Below are 20,268 nucleotides of genomic sequence, written 5' to 3'. Positions count from 1 at the left end.
GCATAGCAGCTTCCTGTGAGATCTGCTGCTGGAGGGGGCGGCGTTGAGACTGTGAGTCTCAGGGCTGTGTGAGGCCTGCCTTTCAGGAAGTGTCCTGCTTCATTCACATGGTGAGCTCCTCAGTATTTCCAGGTGGCCCCTGCGACCACAGCATAGAAATCAGAGAAACTCACCCTGACACTTTTTCCTCAGGCCTTGTCCAGATTCCAAGCCGCTGAAATAATCCCGTGGGCCTGGGGGTGGGGAATTCCTCAGCTGTTTTCCACAGTGCCTTGCTTTGCACTTGGGTTTGACCTTCCGGCCTCTACTTCCCCAGGGAGGGAAGCCTGGCTCTGAGACGTGTCTGTGAAGCGTCCAGCAGCCGTCCTTACGGGCAGCACTGCCTTCTGAGCCTTTGCTCGCTCACTCGCTCGCTCACGGGTCCGTCCACGTATTCTTATTTTCAGTGTAGGGATGTGAGGGCCACACTAGGGTGGGTTCCCTCTTCCAGGTCACTGAGCTCCAGAGTCAGGGTGAGATTTCGGCTTGTTTGCTCTCTGAGTCCACAGGTGTGTGTGTGTGTGTGTGTGTATAGAGACAGACAGACAGACATAAAGAGAGAGAACACAGAAGCTATTTGCAGGGTTGTTGGCGGTTCATTGAGATACTACTGGTGTCTTGGCCAGGCTGCCTTCCCAGGGAGATGCCCATGATGCCCAGGGAATCCCATGCCATTCTTTAAGCTCTCACGACTGCTGTCCCAACAGAGAAAAGGGGAACATGGGAAGATGTAACCGCAGCGCATCCTCCCCAGGGAGGCCACGTGGTGCCTCACAGGAAGGAGGCTCAGCCTGAACAGCACCAGTGCAAAGCCCAGGGCACACCATGTCTTTGAACATGGAGCCAGGCTGAAAGGGACTGTAGAGTGGCCGTCTGCTTAGTGTCAAGGCAAGAGCAACAATCATTGACCCCAACAGGGAACCGTGGACCAGGGACTGAGTGGCTAGTGAATGGACAGTGACACATGGTGGGCAGGCAGATGGATGATAGATGGGCAAGTGGATGGTAGATAGTAGGTGAGTAGGTGGATGAGTGGTGGATGGATGATGGGTGGGTTGATGCATGGATGGATGATGGGTGGGTGGATGGATGGATGGATGATGGGTGGGTGGATGTATGGATGGGTAGATAGGTGGATGGATGGATGGGTGGATGCATGGATGGATGATGGGTGGGTGGATGGATGGATGGGTGGATGCATGGATGGATGATGGGTGGGTGGAGAGGTGGGTGGATTATGGATGGGTGGATGGATGGATGGGTGGATGGATAGATGGATGGGTGGGTGGATAGAAGATGAAGGATTGGTCATAATGGGTGGATGATCAGTAGATAGATGGACAGTGAATAGAAGATAGAAGGTGACTGACAGAGACTCAGGCAGAAGCCATTTATATCTTTGTGGTGGGACGCCAGGGAAGAAACAGCATTTGGAAGAAATGAGTCCTTGGTCATCCCCTACCCTGCAGTGGCCATCTTGAGCAGAAGGCTTGTTGCAGAATGCTTTTAAACAAGCCCTGATGTGGTGGGGCCGGGGAGATGCTCGGCAGACAAGGGATCTTACCACTCTTGCAGCAGACCTGGGCTTGGTTCCCAGCATCCACACAGTGACCCACAACTTCCTATAGCTCCAGTTCCAGGCATCTGATGACTTCTTACAACATCTGTGGGCCCTTGCATGCTGGTGGTGCATAGGTATCACACCCCGGCACACAGAGAAAGTGGAATAAACACATTAAAAACACACGTCTCTACACATGAGATGAAGCTGGGCCTCACATGTTTAGTTACTTTTCCCATTACTGTGACTAAATGTCTGGTTAACAACAATCTTAACAGGGGCTGGAGAGATGGCTTCAGCAGTTAAGAACACTGGCTGCTCTTCCAGAGGACCCGGGATCAATTCCCAGCACCCACATGGCGGCTCACAACTCTCTGTAACTCCAGTTCTGGGGTGTCTGGCACCTTCACAGTCATACATGCAGGCAAAACACCAATGCACATAAGATAAAGGTTAAAAAAAACTTATATGATCTTGAGGAAGGTCCAGTTCAAAGTCCAGTCCCTTATGGAAAGGAGTCAGGGCGGGAGAGTGAGGCAGCTGTGCCTCAGTCAGAAGCAGAGAGAGATGGCTACAGGTGCTCACCTCACTTCCCATCTGGGACTCCAGCCTGTGGAACTGCACCACTCATAATCAGGGTGTGTCTGCCTCCTCAGCCAGGCCTCTCTGGAAAGGCCCTCCCTGGCGTACGCAGAGGTGTGCTTCCATGCCAATTCTAAGTTCAGTAAAGTTGACAATTGCAACTATCTCTCTCATCAGTTGGATTTGCAAATAAGAACCACAATGGGGACATGAGCCGGCTGAGCTACCCTGAGGTAGAAAACCACAAGTGTCGGGAAGACAGGGATCAGGTGCACTGCAGTGGGGGTGCAGAGTGGCCAGCCATTACAGAAGACAGCTCAGATGCCGCTCGAGGAAGGAAACTGAGATCCTGTTATAGACGGGCAAGTCAATTTCTGGATGAAACCCAAACTGCCGAAGGCTTTAGTGTTCACAATTGCTAAAAGCACAAAAGCACCCAGGTCTCCATCCAGATGACCAAAATGTGATCCCCTTGTAGTGTGAAATGCTAACCTTTAAAGGGAAAGATGCTTCAACCTCATGCAACAACACAGAGATCTGAGGATTGTGTTAAGAGAAATAACCAGTCAGAAAAGCCTAGGGTCTGGGGAGATGACATCTAATGTCAACCTCTGGCTTACACATCTACAGGGCACGAGGATGAGAATGAACACAGCACTGTGAATCTGCTTCAGTGCGCGCGCACACACACACACACATACACACACACACCATGCTCACATGCTCACACGTTCACACATATGCACACATGCATACTTGCACACATACATGAACTCATGTATACATGTACAGACATGCATGCATACATGCATACATGCTCACATACATATACTCACACCATATACTCATGTGTGTACATAACACATACACACATGCACTCATGCATACATGCTCCCACACACTTGCATACATGCTCCCACACACACGCTCGCACGTTTGCACACTTGCACACACAAACATGCACCCATACACATGCATGCACCCTTGCACACACATGAATACATGTATGCATGCACAGACACACATACACGCATGCATACATGCTCCCACATATGCAGGCACACCTGAACACATGCACACAGGCACACATGCATGTACACTCACACATGTATGCACACGCACAGCCACAGAAAGGAGAGCCACAGAAGACCTGAGGCTGGGGAGTGCCAGGGGCCATTAGTGTAGCTGAGCTTCCGTTGGGGAGATGGGAAGAGTTCTGTGTGGATCGTGGTGAAGACTGTGTGCACCACTAATGTGCTTTAAAAGTAGGAAACCTTATGCATATTTTCCCACACAAAATTTTAAAAAGGATGAATCTCATAAAAAAGAGATGTTAGGTGACGGAAGCTGCGCGTAAAGCACGAGCAGCTCGCACTACTGCTGGAGCCTCGCCTCACCGTGCGTCCCCACACTTAGGGAAAGGTAATGTTGGCACAGGGTTTTGCCATGTAGCTCTGGCTGGCCTTGAACTCATGGAGATCACCCTGCCTCTGCCTCTGCCTCCTGAGTACTGGGATGGAACGCATGTGCCGCTACATGCAGTAAAAACTTTAAAAAAACGAGCTCAGCTCTGTTTAGATCTGCTCTTCCCAGGGGCACTGTCCCCTCCGAGGCTTCGTGTGTGACACACCACATGGACCTCAGGCCTCACTCATCACAATGTGGCTCCTGAGAATTTCTTCATGGGCTCCATGTGGTCGGCAGACTGATGCCGGAAGTGGCTTGGGGGCAGCCCAGGCAAGCTCTGCTGCAAGTGTGAGTGCACACACTATCACTATCACGCCAGAAGACTGGGGGTTGGGGAGGGGGTGGAGGGCGGGGGATGGACACATTCTCTTTAAAGTGTTCCTGAGATGCCGTCTCCAGAAAGCCCACATCTGTGGGAAGAAGAGATGGAACACAGATGTTCCCATGGGCCACGGTGACCTGGAAACTATTAATTGAAGGGCAGATGAGACAGGGGGCCACGTGAGCTTGGCTCTAGCCGCAGCTGGTTTTATGTTCCGCTGACAGTCTGGGCAGTTCACACTGTGATGTGGGGCGGGGGAGGCCAGCAGCACCTGGAGCGGGTAAGCCAGACTCAGCGTGCATGGGGCCTAGCACACAGGACCCTAGCCACCAGCCTGGTCCGTGTAAATGCACGGAATCTCCAGGACGGGGAGGAAAATGTGTCTTTGGGGACACTGGAGTTGGTTCCAGTAACCAGTGCGAACTGTGAAGCCATAAGGAACTGGTTTACCCAACAGTCTCACAGGCTGGTTTCCTGTGACCACTGGTGTTCCGGGGGCACACTGGGGGTCGGGGGGGGGGCAACACCGAGAGCTTTAAGGTCCCGAGATTGTGTGCTGCATCTCTGACAAGACTGAAGAAGGCACGAGAGTCTCTTTCCTCCCATTGGGGCTGTGGGGAGGCATTGACAGAAGCACCAGTCGCCTGGCCGGGCGGAGCCTAGAGCTCTGGTCTCCAAATCTCTCACTCTTCCGTGAGTCTTTAGGTCCTCACTTCCCCAGATGACTCCCAGGACCTTGGCAGGGACTGGCTTCTTTCTGCGTCTGGTCACACGGAGAGGAGACAGAGGAAGTGGCAGGGAAAGGGCAGAGAACCCAAGCAAGGGGCCAGAAGGCAGGGAGGGCGAGGGCACCATCATCCCTGCTGGCTCAGGCCAGAAGGTGGCATCCAGAATCCTAGAAAACAGAGACCAGAGGAAGGAAGGCAGACTCTTGGAAAATCAGGGGCCTCCCTCGGAAATGCTTAGAAGTAAGACCTCTTGGGCCTTGACATCCGGGCCCCTCCCTATGCACCCCACCCCCAGGCAGCCCAGTACAGACAGTGGGCAACCCCTCTGGGACTCTGTGCAGCAACCAGAATGCTTAGCACACAGAGGGTGCGCCAGCTGCCGTGGGGTCTGAATCCTTAGCGTCTCCAGGGTAGGCGCACATGAGACTACGAAGCTCTAAATGTTATCCTGAGAACACGGGTGTCTCACCCACACTCACGCAGGGGAGCACTGTGGGAGGCATTCCTGGAGGAGCGGAAGGGAATCCGAGTACTTAACACCAGTACCCCAGAGCAGGGCCTCCCTCCAAAGAAAGACCTCCAAAGCCCCACACCTCATGCCGTGGGGTCCACACCGAGTTGTGTTTGGGAGACAGTCAATACTCACATGGCTTTAATGTTTGTGTGTGATTGACAGAGTCCGCGCTGAGAGCCGTGTGTCGGAGCCCTGCAGACAGGCCGGCTCTTCGCTGGAGGAGGCAGAGCAGACGTGACCGAGGATCCACAGGTAAGAGCGGCCCTCTCTTTCTACCGGTGTTGATTTGACTTTAGTTCCTGCTGATTTCGCTCATGGTCTGTCTTGGACTTTGTCACACAGTCACTGCAGTTTCTGTTACTACTGCGGTGACATTAGTGCCAGAGCTCATCCTGAGTGTACTCTGATGCTTGGTTTGTGCCCTGCAGAAGCCAGTGCCTAGGCAGTCAGTGCGAGGCTGACTGATGTCTGTTTACTGTCTGTCTGTCTGACCGATGTCTGTCTAACTGAAGCCAGCTGTTGGGCAGCTACTGTTGAGCCCAGTAGGCTGTAGAGGAGCTTTCGTGGTGTGTTCTAGCTTATTTTGGAAGGGGTTTGTTCTTCAAATGTCACCTGGTAGTTGTAGATGTCACTGGGGCCTCTGGGACTGATGTGCCCAGAGGGAAGCATCTGTAAGAGGAGGGGACTGTTGCTGGGGCAGAGCACCTGCACACTCCTCCACATGGTGATGATACCAAGAGTTGAGGCAAAACTCCAAGCCGCTTCTTGAGTTGTGACTGTGGCCTGCAGGGTGTGGCTGCTACCATGAGACAGAGCTACACCGGGGACCTGGGGACAGGTCTGGCCGTCCTGGGCGCTTACTGGCACTAGCCTCAGTAGCATCTGCAGCTCCTTGGTGGACTGTGGCTGTGTGCCACATCTATAAAACGCCCTCTCAACAGCCTTCTAGGCTCATTTCTTTAGGGAGGCTGTCCTGGGAACATGGCTGCCCTAGGAGCATAGCTGTCCTGACAGCTTCTATCTCCCTGAGTGGACATGCTCTGTCCCAAAGGCTTTGATGACCACCTGAGGGTAAATGGACAATGTAGACCCAGTAGCTGAACACCTGTCACAGAGTCCTGACACTTGCCAACGTAGATGGCCATGTCCCCCAAAGGCTCAGGGCATGGCTGTGCGAACCGCTTGCTTTAGTTATTTATTAGAGCAACTCAGTCTGGGAGGTCTTCTGGAAAGGGTACCAGGAACATTCTCCCTTGGGAGTATTGAAGTCACCCAGGGCCACAGCTGTAGAATTCATCTATTCAGGGCCCCGACACAGCTCTCTGGTAAATGACCTAGAAGACAGCACACGGTGAGCTTCAACCACTGTCGCTTATACCAGAGGCTGCAGGTGGTACCAGTAACATCTGCTGCTCACTCTGAGACGATGGCGATGGCGGTCGAAGATGACGGAGGGATGGTAGGATGGAGCGGCAGCTGCCTGTCAGAGGAGGGGGTGGAGCTACTGTGTGTGGTCCTGAGACTAGTGGGGCTGCCGCGGGGCTGCCATGCATCCACATCTTCTATTAGGATGTTTTCCTGGTCAGAACAACTTCAGTGGCCTGTGGTACCTGCTGGGTGATTTTCTGGGCCTCTCTGGCATGGTGGAGTGGACGAGGCTAAGGGCCTAGAACTCCCAGATGACACTTGAGTCCGTAAGGGGGAAGCAGAAAAATCCTGAAGAGAAGGATGTGGAAGGGGCGGAGACTCTGGACTCAGTTCTTGTGGAAGAAGGCTTGCTTCCAGAGATGGTTTGGATGTCGTTGGCTGATCATGAATGGCGTGCCCCTGCCTGGAGGGAAGAGGCTTCCCCTCGGTTTGCTGAGCTGCCTCAGAGTTCCCAGGCCAGGCCCTGAGCCCAACAGGGAGGGTGAGTCGGGAGCCCTCTTGAGGTCTGGCTCTGCCCTGAGGGGACCAGGGGCAGCTGGGCTTCTCTTCCAGGGGACAGGCTGGGGTCTGCTCAGGTCACAGGGACACAAAGATGCGATGCCGCCTCTCAGGGACTTTGGCCATTCCATGCAGTCTTGGGGTGGATCCTGCTGTGTAGCAGGTCTTTCTAGGCCTTGCAATAAGCATCCCCTGCAGGGCCCTGGGGGCATCGGCAGCTGCACCCTTGGCCTGATTTAAAAAGCGATGCCCACCAAGGTAACTTGGGGTGTGTCCTGCTCAACCCATCCTGACCTTTGTCCCCTCTGGCCTCATGGCTCAGGCCACTGACTGCCTTGTGGCTCTCCTCTCTCTGAGCTGCAAGGCAGGGCTGTGCCACCAGAGGGCAGTGTAGGGGTCTGGGGATTGCCTGTAGCTGGGAGCCAGGTAGGTGACCATCTCTCCTGCTGCAACCTTGAACACCTCTAGCAGCTACAGGGAGCTTTTGCTGCAGTGTCCTCCAGTCCTTCTGGGATGCAGTTCCTCCCCTGGGGCTCGGTCACCTGCGAAGGGGCAGTGACGGAGAAGACCATCTTTTCTGATCACCTTGAAACCTTGGGTGGGGCTTGCTCTGAAGAGCGTGCTCCGTGAGGGGGCGCATGAGACGTCGTGCTGTGCCGGGCTTCCTGTGACGTTTCAAAGCCCGAGGTTCATGTTGTCCGTTCCATTTCACCTTTAGCCTGTCTTGGACGTGGAAATCCAGGGAAGCTTTGCAGGAGCTGTGGCAGGGGAGCGTCTTGGGGGCAGCTGACATCTGTGGCGCCCCTCATTTCAGAGTGGCACGCCTCAGGCTTAGTTACCATTTCCACCCATCTTCTTTACTTTGGTTCGTCTTCCCCAAATCCAAAAAGCAGAGGTTCGCCTGAACCCAGGAAACCAGCTAGTTAACGAGGAACTCATAGAATTAGGAGGAAGTGGTCACTGGTCATTGCCCTGGTGTGAACAGTGTTACCAGAACCAAACAACTTGGCCCACAGCCCAGAACTTCTGCCTTGAAGCACATGGGGTTCCTTCTGGTGGCTGTGAACCCCGCCGAGTGGCATTTGGCTGTAAGGGAGCATCTGCTGACTCATGTGACTCGGTGGCCCAGAGCTTAGGTGCTAAGGCATCAAACGATTCCTTCAAGATTCCTTTTCCTCTCTCTCCCCCACCTCAGCCTGATGTTTGGGATCCCCGGGGCCCAGGTGACACCATATACAAGCTCTGGGGACATGCGGTGTGGCCTGTGTTCAGGGAGCGGTGTCTCGTGCATCCAGGGGTCCATTCCACAAGCCACAGGGCCCCCAGGGCCGCGCAGGAAGCGTTCTCATCCCACTGGACAAAGTCACAACCAGTCTTCAGCCAACCCACACGGTGGCATCTCTCCTGGGAGGTCCAGGCCCCTGGCCCCTGGAGACAGTGTGGCCCATCCTGTTCTGACAAATCTCTGTCCCCCTTCCCCCGTCTCCTGCCACCCGGGTCTTGCCTACAAAGCCTCGCAGAGATCTTTATGGCTTGAGGCCCGCAGGATGGAGCAGCGGGGTTGCTCACTGTAGTTCTAAGAACCGCCTCTGTGCCCACGCCTGTGTTAGAGGCTCAATACCCAGGTGCCCTCGGGGCTTCCTGCACCTGCCTGGACCCTGCGCCCACTCCTGCCTACCCCCTCCCCTTGTGGGACAGCCAGACCTTGGCAGCCTGCTGTCTGTCTACAGAAGCCAGTGCGGGGCTGTCCTCTGGCAACAGATCTGCCGTGTCTGCCATCAGGAGAGGACATGTCCTGTCCTCTCCTCCCAGCCCGTCACCTGGCCTGGGCTCCTGCCAGGGCTCTGTCAGACAGGAATGAGAGGGAAGTAAGGGACCCATCAAATCGGGCCATCTGTGCCAAGGGGCCGTCACTCAGCTGGGCCGGCTCGGGACAGGCACAGGTGAGCAGCTGAGCATTTGAGTGGTGGTGTCTGTGTATCCTCGGTTCTGTGTGGGGACGATGGCAGGTGCTGCCCAGGCCCGGGCCCTCGCAGTCCGACCTGCGGCCCCACCTCTGCATGTGTTTGGTAACATGTGCTACCCCGGCCTGGCTCTCACCTGCCTGGCTCCAGTCCAGGCCCCACCCGCTCCCACCTCAGGTTCTCTGAGCCGCACACCTCTTTCAGTGTCTGCACCTGCAATGCTGCTTTCTTTGGGGTCCGTGGCTCCTGGAGGTTGAGCGCCTGTGGAAAGACTGGAGCCATGGGAAGGTGGCATCTGACTGGGCTGTGCTCCAGCAGTTAACGGAGGCACCCTTTGTGGCCCTCCAGGCTGCCCTTTGGTTTTCTTGGTGTGTGTGTGTGTATGTGTGTGTGTGTGTCCAGGCCTCCAATGGGCTGGGCAGATATCTGTTTGTGTGTATGTGTGTGTTTGTGTGTGTGTGTGTATGTGTGTATGTGTATGTGTGTATATGTGTATGTGTGTGTATGTATATGTGTGTATGTGTGTATGTGTGTATGTATATGTGTGTGTATGTGTATATGTGTATGTGTATGTGTGTGTATGTGTGTGTGTGTGTATGTGTGTGTGTGTGTGTCCAGGCCTCCAATGGGCTGGGTAGATATGTGTGTGTGTGTGTGTGTGTGTGTTTAACCTGTTCACACCACGGAACACACAGTGTATTCAGATGGAGCCAGGGACCCCACACAGCCATGAGGCATCGGAACGGAACCCAGCAGCGAGGCCTACTGCTTTCCACTGAGGACGCCGTGCCCTGAGCTCGGCAGGCATTCACGGCCAAACTCTAAGCGCAGCGAGCCTGAGCCTCTGTGTTTACGCTATCGATGGTGTCGCCCAGGAGACAGCTGGCTTTACCCTCCCCCGCCAATGTTCCCTTCTCTATAATGCGTCTGTCCGGGCCATTGTCTAAGACCCAAAAGTCTTTTGTCCATCTGTCCATCCTGCTGGGTAGCCGTGTGTCCTGCAAGTGCTCTCTGCGCGCAGTCTCTCATCACAGGAGTCTCTAGTGAAGGCCCGAGGCTCTGTGTAAGTGTCCAGGGGTTTCTCTGAGGCGTGTGTGTGTGTGTGTGTGTGTGTGTGTGTGTGTGTGTATGTGTGTGTGTGTGTGTGTATGTGTGTGTCCAGGCCTCCAATGGGCTGGGCAGATATGTGTGTGTGTGTGTGTGTGTGTGTGTGTGGAGTGTGTGTAACCACCATGGGCCGGGGGTCTGTGTGTACCCACAGAAGCCGCTGCAGAAGTTGGTTCCAGGCACCTGAGGCTCCAGGCATTATAGTTGGCTGTCATTAATGTCCCCATTTTCTTTTTCTATCTAGTGCTGTCAAAATGGTATTTGCTTTTAAAGTTGGCTTCTTTGCTGCTATTGTAGTAGAAATCTCTCAAACCGTTCTATGCAGCTTGTGACAGGAAACGCTCTCAGATCTGCTCCAGGCGGACTTCCTGTTTCTCAGTGTCACTGAGCCAGTGAGACTGGCTCCCTGGCCTTTGATGTCCTTGTCCTGGATGTTGGTGTGTGTGTGTGTGTGCGTGTGCATATGTTTGTGTGCATGCATGTGTATGTATGTGTTTGCATGTGTGTGTGCATGTGCGTGTGTGTCTGCAAGCTCCTGCGTTCGTGTTCGTGTGTGTGTGTGTTTGTGTGCATGTGTATATGTATGTGTTTATGTATGTGTGTTTGTGTGCATGCATGTATATGTATGTGTTTGCACATGTGTGTGCATGTGCGTGTGTGTCTGCAAGCTCCCACATGTGTGTTCGTGTGTGTGTGTTTGTGTGCATGTGCATATGTGTGTGCTTGTGTATGTGTGTTTGTATGCATGTATGTGTATGTGCATGTGCGTGTGTGTCTGCTAGCTCGTGTGTGTTTGTGTGTGTGTGTGTGTGCGTGTGTGTGTGTGTGTGTGTGTGTGTGTGTGAGTGTGTGAGTGCACGCACCCTGGGGCACATGCCTTGGCAGCTTCCTGAGACAGGGTAGGCAGGAGGGATGTCTGCTGAGGCGGCCTGTTTCTCCCTGAGTGTTGGTCCTCTGTCACAGTCGGCTTCTCCACTGCGAGGTCCGACTCCTTGTGGACTTGTTCGCTCTGTTATTCTTGCCTGGAAGATGATCTCCTCCCATCACTGGAGTCTTAGTTATAGGCAGACCTGAGATAACGCCTCCTCCAGGAAGCCTCCCTGGCTTGCTGAGTCCATTGGCCGTCACTCCTCTGCTCCAGCTTGTACAATACATATGTCTCACATCGCTGTTCACTGACCAAGCCTCCATTTTGTGAGCACATAGCTGTGTGCAGACTTACTGAGTGACAGGCGGGCTCTGTCACCAAGGAACGCTCTGGGACACTGCAGCTGAGACCCAGGGCCATCCTACCTGAGCCCGCTGTGAAGATGAAGACACTCAAACCCTCTCGTCCAGGAAGGACGCAGCCCCGACCGCCAGGATCTTGTACACACTACGATAAATGCTGTGCAGGGGCGTTCGCACAAGGAGGTGAGGGCGATGCGTGAAGGACGACGACTTAGAGTCTCCCCAGAGGGAGAGAAAGATCACAGTAGGGGAGCACCACAGCGCCAGGATCATTCAGTCATCTCAGGAAAGGGAGCCACGAGGCAGAAGTCCCCCAGGCCACGGTTCTTCCTGCTTCTGTAGTGATGTGGTAAAAAAAAAAAAAAAAAAAGATTGTGATCACAGCAGTGAGGCGGTGTCAGTAACAATGATGATGATAGTAATTAAGGTGATGGCAGTGGTGATTACCATGATGGCGGTGATAGACGTGTTGGTGATGATGGTGATGATGGTGATAAAGGTGATGATGGTGATGAAGGTGATGATGGTGATGATGGTGATGATGGTGATGAAGGTGATGATGGTGATGATGGTGATGATGGTGATGAAGGTAATAGTGGTGGAGTTATTATGATGATGGCAGTAGCTATAGTCACGGTGGTGATAATGATAGAGAAAAATCACCCAGCCCCAGTGGCTGAGTACCTGAACACCTGTGGTGTACCCAGCACCACAGGCCCCACGCTGGTGCCACTCAGGAATGCGCTCCCAAGTCTCCGCTTCCGGTCTGTGAAGGACTGAGCCATCCTCCTCCTGAAGAAACTAGAACAGGCATGTAGCAGCTGGTGAGCAGCTCTCGCCCAGACATCGGACCCCGGGGAGAGCATTCCTGAGCTCTCTTGCTCCGCATGTCTAATGCCCCTGGTAACTGACTCGGTCAGAAACTCACAGAGCGGCAAACGCATGTGGTCAGAGGCATAGACCAGAAGCTCTCAAACATGCGTCTGCTGCATGGTTTATGCAGTGGGGGGAGGGAGCCCCTTGCAACACCTCTTAGCCAGGGGTGGCCGTCACTGTCACCGTGGGCAGTCACATTCCTGAGTGTCTGGAGCCTGGGCTGTGTCACAATCCACAGAAGACAGACTTCCCAGACAGTTCTTGAGAAAGCTGTTTGTCCCTGTGTCAGAGCCGTCCTGTAGCTCCCACAGACAGAGCTGCCCACAGGGCGACCCCAGCTGAGGCAGGCACAGCCAGGGGCCAGCAGCTCCAGGCTGAGTCACGCCAGCTCCAGAGCCTCTGTACTGAAGGACTTCCCATGATCTTGCTCTCAGGGCCGCCTCTTGGGCTTCACACTTGCTCAAAAGCTGTGCCCGTAAAGGACATGAGGAGACACACTATGTGTGGGACACGAGACACACTATGTGCAGGACATGAGACACACTATGTGAGGGACTTGAGACACACTATGTGAGGGACTTGAGACACACTATGTGCAGGTCATGAGGAGACACAATATATGTGGGACATGAGGAGACACACTATGTAAGGAGACATACTATGTGCAAAAGACAGTGGGTCTTCGGAATTCTTAGAGCAGTTCTTCTCTTCCCTGTGGCTCTCAATCCAAGGAATGTAGGCCCCGCCTCTCTCTCCTCCCCAGCTATTGGCTGTCAGCATCTTTATCACCAATCAGAATTGACTTGGGTCCCAGGGGCTCAGCAGACTCTAGGTTTTGCCTACACTTAGCGTTAGAGGCGACAGTAGAGGACAAACCTCAGTAGCAGTCCAGCTGTGGGGTGGTGGGGCGGCTCAGTGGGTGTGAAGACTTGCTGCATGTGTGTGAGGACCTGCCTCTGAGACCACAGCACCCACCCAGAGCCAGGCGGGGCCGCACGTGTGCCTGTAGCCTCAGGGCTGAGGAGCGGAAAAATAAAGACTCAGGATCGCTGGGGCCTTCTGGCTGCTACTCTTACTCCAGGTTCAGTGAGACACCATGTTTCGAGGGAATAGTGTGGAGCCTGAGAGAGCAGGACAGCCAATGTCTTCCTCTAGCTTCTACATACAGCACACACACACACTTGCACACATGCACACACATACATGCACATTCACATATACACACATATGCACACATGTACACATACACATATATACATACATACACACCACATACACACCACACACATGCACATACATGCACACACTTGCACACATGCACACATACATGCACGCATATGCATATACACATACTTACACACATATGCACACTCACACATGCACGCACATGCACACACATATACACACATATATACCACACACATGCACACATGTACACACACATGCACACATGCACATGTACACACATGCACACTCACACATGCACACGCATACACACCACAGACATACCACATACACATACATGCATACACATGCACATACATGCACACACATATACACACATACACATATACACATACATACACACATATGCACACTCACACTTGCACATACACGCATATACACACATATATCCCACACACATATGCACACATGTACACACACATGCACACACGCACACATACACACATGTACACTAATGCACACTCACACACGCACACACATACACACATACACACATACACACATGCACACACACATGTGCACACACCTGTTCTCGAAGTTGCTGCCCATCCACACATGTGCTTGTCTTAGGATGGTGCCAGGGCCCATGGCAGCCTTCCAGACAACCGTTGTCTTCCCATTTGAGAGATGAGAAGACTGAGCTCAGCTTTGTAAACATCCCTGGAGGTTCCCCAGCAATAAGAAGTGGAGTCAGGGTTCAACTCATCTCCTAGCTCAGCTGACACCTCTCAGGCAATCCTTCCCGAATGGCCCGCGGGAGACACTTCTCACCTCCTGTGGCTCAGTTTAGCTGTGGGATAGGCAGGCAGGAAAGCAGAATTATCGTGGGGCTCCCAGACCTGGGGACTGAGCAGGGCTTGGTCTCGCTCCTGAGACAGAAGATCTCTCCTTCGGTAGCTGGTGCGGGTAGCTAAGGTTTGCTCATCAGGGTGTCCCAGGAGCTGGTACCAGCCCCCGTGTGTGGGCACGCTCAGGTAAGAGGGCAGCACCGGGGCTGGAGGCTCGCATCCTGACCCAAGTCTTCCAAGCTTAGCAGCAGATGCTGGGTCTGGAAAACAGGAAGTAGTATGGGGTAGAGATCACAGCTGAGGACAGAGGCCCAGGGGAGGATCTGCGGGTCAGAGCAGAGGGGAGTTGGGATCAGTGGTGGAGCTGGAGGCCTCCAGATGAGCCTCTGCGGGCCCATGCACGGGCCACAAAGCAGTTGTGGCTCAGAGACCACAGTGTTGGATGCTTTAGATCGAGCCAGGAGCAGAGAGCCACGCAGGCCCGGGGGCAGGCAGTGGGACACCGGATACGAGGCCTGACTGGACATCCGGCTGTAACCCCAGAATGGTGACTTAGTGTCTGCAGGCCTCCTCCATCCCTTCCATGACGGAGGACTGGGAGGCCTCCCTGCAGTGGGAGGCTGGGAGTGCTCACTCGTGGAAACATGTCCCTGAAAAGCTTGGCGGCAGCAGGAGAGGCTCATGGGAAGGAGCCCAAGCAGACAGTGTTGTAGAGCAGACACGAGGGGGAGAATAGCGTGTGGGGGGTGGGGGGTGGCACAAGGTGACAGCCTAGCCCAAGCTTGGCACACATGGCTGAGGCTGGGACACTGCTGCCCCTCCTGTGGCGACAGGCAGACTGGGTCTGACACTTGCCAGTGGCCTTTCCAGTACTTCATGGGTCACTTTTTCCATCGATTAGCTGCTTCCAGCCCAGGTTATAAAGTTCCTTCTAGCTGAACTTAACTGTGTACCATTCACTCGATAGCCTGCATTCTGGATCCTCACCTGGCACCGTCCTTGGGACTGTACCTCAAGGGGCACAGTCCCAAGAGAGTTGAGGACGAGGACGTATTTCTCATTCTCTGCGCAGAGAGACAGAAATGAGATGGACAACCCCACCCCCCACCGCAGCACAGATCGACCGCCATTCCATTCTCTTGAGTCAACAAAGATGGTTGGTGGGGAGACAGAGTGAGTGGGCGCACGGGCAGGCGGATGGGTGAGTCGCTGATCACCTGACTGATGAATCAATAGGGGATTGTATTAGTGGGTGTGGGCGGCAGGGTGGGCGGAGCATGAATGAAAGGGAAGAGTGCCGAGTCTATAAAGGAGGATTCACTGATCGACAAGTAAGGTAGTCGGTCAAGTGAGTGGATGGTGGAGGAGAGAATGGATGGGTGAGTGAAGGAGTGGATGGATGGATGGACGGATGGGTGGACGGATGGATGGACGGATGGGTGGATGGATGGATGGACGGATGGATGGACGGATGGTTGGACGGATAGATGGGCAGACATATGAGTGGGTGGGTGGTCAATGAATAGATGGGTGGGTGGATGGACAGATGGGTGGATGGATGGATGGATGAATAGAGGAGTGAAGGGGTAGGTAAATGGATAGATGGGTGGACAGACATATGGGTATATGGATTGATGGATGGATGGATGGATGGATGGATGGATGGACAGATAGACAGACATATGGATGGGTGGATGGTCAATGAATAGATGGGTGGATGGATGGATGAACAGACAGATGGGTGATTGGATGGATGGGCAGATGAACAGACATGGGTGGGTGGATTAAGAAGTGAAAGGGTGGGTGGGTAGGTGGATGGGTGGATGGATGGATGGGTGGGTAGATGAGTGGATGGTGGATTGATGGTTGGGTGGATGGATGGGTAGATGGGTGGATAGGTAGATGGATGGGTGGGTGGGTAGATGAGTGGATGGGTGGATGGATGGTTGGGTGGATGGATGGGTGGATGGGTGGATGGGTGGACGGAGGGGTGGGTGGGTAGATGAGTGGATGGGTGGATGGGTGGGTAGATGAGTGGATGGATGGGTGGATGAGTGGATGGGTGGATGGATGGGTGGGTGGGTAGATGAGTGGATGGGTGGATGGGTGGGTAGATGAGTGGATGGTAGATTGATGGTTGGGTGGATGGGTGGGGAGATGAGTGGATGGGTGGACGGATGGGTGGGTGGATAAGTGGTTGATAGAGAGATGGACTAATGACTGACTGGTAGGTGGATGGACTTACTCAACAGGTCATCATAGGCAATGATGATCCGTTATCCATGCTTGTCAAGGATCCCAAGGCAGGAAGGGCTGTGGGTTTGTGATTAAGGATGGCTACTTCGAGTTCCATCCTGAAGCAGAAGTTGGACTGAGGGAACAGGTGCTCCAGGCTGAGGAGGAAACGTGCAAGGAAGAGTTCACTGATGTCAGGAGTTCCGGGTTCCTTCCCACATCTTCCATGAAACCCTAGCGCACATCCCTCTGTGAACTAAAGTGTCACAGTGCTGAACCATATTGGACCAGTGACAGGGATCATAGAAACTGTCAGGTGGAGGCACCGTCAGAATGACCAGCTGACCCGTGTGCCATCCAGATGTTATCGGTCCTGCACTTTGGTCTCCCAAGATGAAGTCCAAGCGTTCCTCCCTCCCTGTATCTCTCCTTTAGCCCCACCCCCTTCCTGGTGCTGCCTTGCTGTCTTCTGTAAGGTCTGAGGCATCTAAACTGTCTTCTGCATAGTTTTGTGACTGGAGGGGGGTTGGATTTGGTTTTTGTTTTTGAGACAGGGTTTCTCTGTATAGACCTGGCTGTCCTGGAGCTCACTCTGTAGACCAGGCTGGCCCCAAACTCAGAAATCCGCCTGCCTCTGCCTCCCAAGTGCTGGGATTACAGGCGTGTGCCACCACTGCTCAGCTCACTCAACATTTCTGCATAGCACCTGGTTGGGTTTGATCACCACCCCTTGGTTCTCAGTCTGCTCAAGGATGCAGACAACGTGTGCTTGTAAACAGGTGCCGGGGTGCCATTTGTGATCCCAACTCTTGGTAGGCTTCGGCTCGACGACTGTGAGTTCAGGGCCAGCCTGGACTACACAGTGTGATCCTGGCTCAAAATGTGTGTGTGTGTGTGTGTGTGTGTGTGTGTGTGTGTGTGAGAGAGAGAGAGAGAGAGAGAGAGAGAGAGAGAGAGAGAGAGAGAGAACGAGAACTTGCTGCTTTCCCTCTGGCTGTCCCTGCATCTAGCCACTGGAAAATAATACACCATCCCCGTAATGACCATGGCCAAAACCTGGCCCCCTCTGTCTCTGTGACCCAGTGTCTAGTAAACACCCCAATGCCACATCAGGGCCTGGACACATAAACTCGTGACTGGGGACTGTCATCTCTGAAGGTTCTGCAGCTATAGGGGCTGTAGGGCAGGGTCTGGGGCTTATCCAAAGGTTTTCACAGTAACAGAAGAACTGCCAGGAACGGTCTGTGGGCTCTTAAAGGCCCAGGGTCTTCAGCGCCCCCATCTAACTACAGGGGATATGACATGTGTGGTTTCCATGGAAAGGACTGCCTGGCAACACACTTCTGAGGGGTGTAGCTGTCCACCTCTCGGTGGACACACCCATTTCTGTACACACAGAGACACCAAGGAGATAGGGGACAGAGCTTCTAGCTCGTTACCATCCCGTGAGGTGGAGTTCTCAGACACTAGGTCCTAACAGAATTCCTGCTCCAGTAGAGCTCTGACAGGGATGATCTGAAAGAGTCCTTATCGCCCCTGCACGCCCAGAGCAATGGACTCTGTCTTGTGATATACAGGTGGCGCCTGGAGGGAACCTCAGACCCTGCATTCAGTCAGCCCGGAGACACTGTGCCTTCTTGAGAAGCCATAGCACTCTGAGCACAGGACGCATCTAACTAGGAGAGGAAGGCAGCTCCGGCAGGGTCTGGTTTTGATGAGTCTCAGCCTCAGGCTGTCCGCTTCACAGAGAAGGCCCCTTCCTGCGCGGATCTTCCCTTGCGACAGCAATTTCCCTTCCACTGCAGCTCTGGAAACCCTGATGAGGTCCGTCAGCCTGGAGGCCACTGGTGATCCCCTGCCAGGCACTCTAGACCCCAGATGCTGGGTGGGAGAGTCCTGGCCTCACAGGCACATGTTCCCACATGTTGTAGCATGTGTGCTGATGGTCATGTACATACTCAGTGGAAAGGAAGGGAACTTCACACTGGACGGGAAAATGGTGACTGTGGTGTGGCTCACTGTTTGGGGCTGGTCATATCAGATGGGTTGATGTGACCAAGATTGTCCCGAGTGGTATATCTGGCTTCACCTCTTGCATCTCATGCCCTCCAGACACTGAGAGCATCTTCTCTCCAAAAGAGACCTGACTCCATGTCCAGTAAGCAGCCAGCCACATCAGCCGTGGTCTCTGGACCACGGGCATCCGTCGAAGGGAGCGGGCGAGCATCTGTGGACTGTTGACACAGCCTGAGCAGGTGGACAGGGGACAGGGAAGCCCAGACCCCATGAGTCTCCCAGAATGACTGGTGTGTTTTCAGTTCCGTTCAGACCCTGCTTCCCACTGCTGAGCAGGGAGCTTAAGAGGGACAAGTCACAGATTGGTGGACAGTGAGACTGGTCCCGCCCACCTGGCCACACCCATTTCCGACCGCCACGCCCCCAAGTCCTGATGTCTGTCTGTCTGTTTTACCCCGGAGGCAGCAGATGTGGCCTCTGTCACCTTCATCACCCCCACCCAGCACATGGTGTGTGTCACAGCCTCTGCTTGCCCAGATGCCTAACTTGTCAAAATGGCCGCCTCTCTGAGGGACTGATTGGGAGGGATTGGGGCTCTGGGGAAGGAACCAAGGAGGAAGAGTCACAGAAGACGAAGCTCATCTGCTGGGAGTTTCTAACTCCTGGCCTGACCGCAGCTGCCAGGACAGTCTAGACCTCAGCCATTCGCAGTGTCACACCTCTGGAGAGGATAGTGTATATTATGCTGTAGGTGTGAGGTGTCCCCTGTGTGTTGAAAGCTCAGTCCCCAGCCCCCCGGTGGCACTGGTGACAGGTGACTGGATATGCTCCACTGATGAGTTTCATAGTTGAGTGACAAGTGGGGGTGGGGCCTATTTGAAGAAATAGGTCACTGTGGGCCCTCCCTCCCTTTCTCTTCTCCCACTAAGAGGCAAACAGGCCTGCTCCTCTGTGGCCTCTTGCCAGGCGACTCTTCCTCACCCATGCCAACAGCAGTGGAACAAAGCGACCATGAACAGAAGCCTCTGAACGCCAAAATGAGTCTTTCTTACATCAGATTCTCTCGGTGACAGACACTAAAGCAAGGGCCAGCCGTTCTGTAAGGAGAAAGCGAGAAGCTGCTCAGTTAGAAGCCTCAGCTTTGGATGTCGCAGAGGTGCATGTAAAATACAGTACCTCTGTGAATCTCTGTGTCCCCACCAGCCCATTCCTGAAGCTTCCCACACACACGTGTGTGACCCATCATGGGATTGCCAGGGACAAGCTCTGGGCTGTCTCCATGTTCCTATCTCACGGCTGGTCAGGATGTACAAACATGACCAGCCTCTCCTCAGACTTCGAGTCGCACCTTACGGCCAGTGCCCGTGGCTTGCAGGAGCAGGCAGTTCTGCCACCTCAGTGGCAGGTAGATAGAAACCTGCCTGCGAATCTCCAATCTTTTCCTGGGACTCATGCAGCACTGAACGGAGCTGCTACTGGATGCTTGTGGCCCTCATGGCTGACAGGAAGCCCTTGCCCAGCACTGACCATGGTGGACCATGAACAGGCCTTTGAGTACCCCGAGCCCCCAAAGCGGATGGAACCTAGAGAAAGCCAGTGTGTCAATCCGGGAGCAGCATCCGGGTCGGAGGAAGGTTGATCCCCCCGGGCTCCCGTCCCAGCCATCCT

The sequence above is a fragment of the Apodemus sylvaticus genome, chromosome 21 (genome assembly GCF_947179515.1).
Source record: "Apodemus sylvaticus chromosome 21, mApoSyl1.1, whole genome shotgun sequence".
Taxonomy (NCBI): domain Eukaryota; kingdom Metazoa; phylum Chordata; class Mammalia; order Rodentia; family Muridae; genus Apodemus; species Apodemus sylvaticus.
This window is presented reverse-complemented; position numbering follows the sequence as displayed.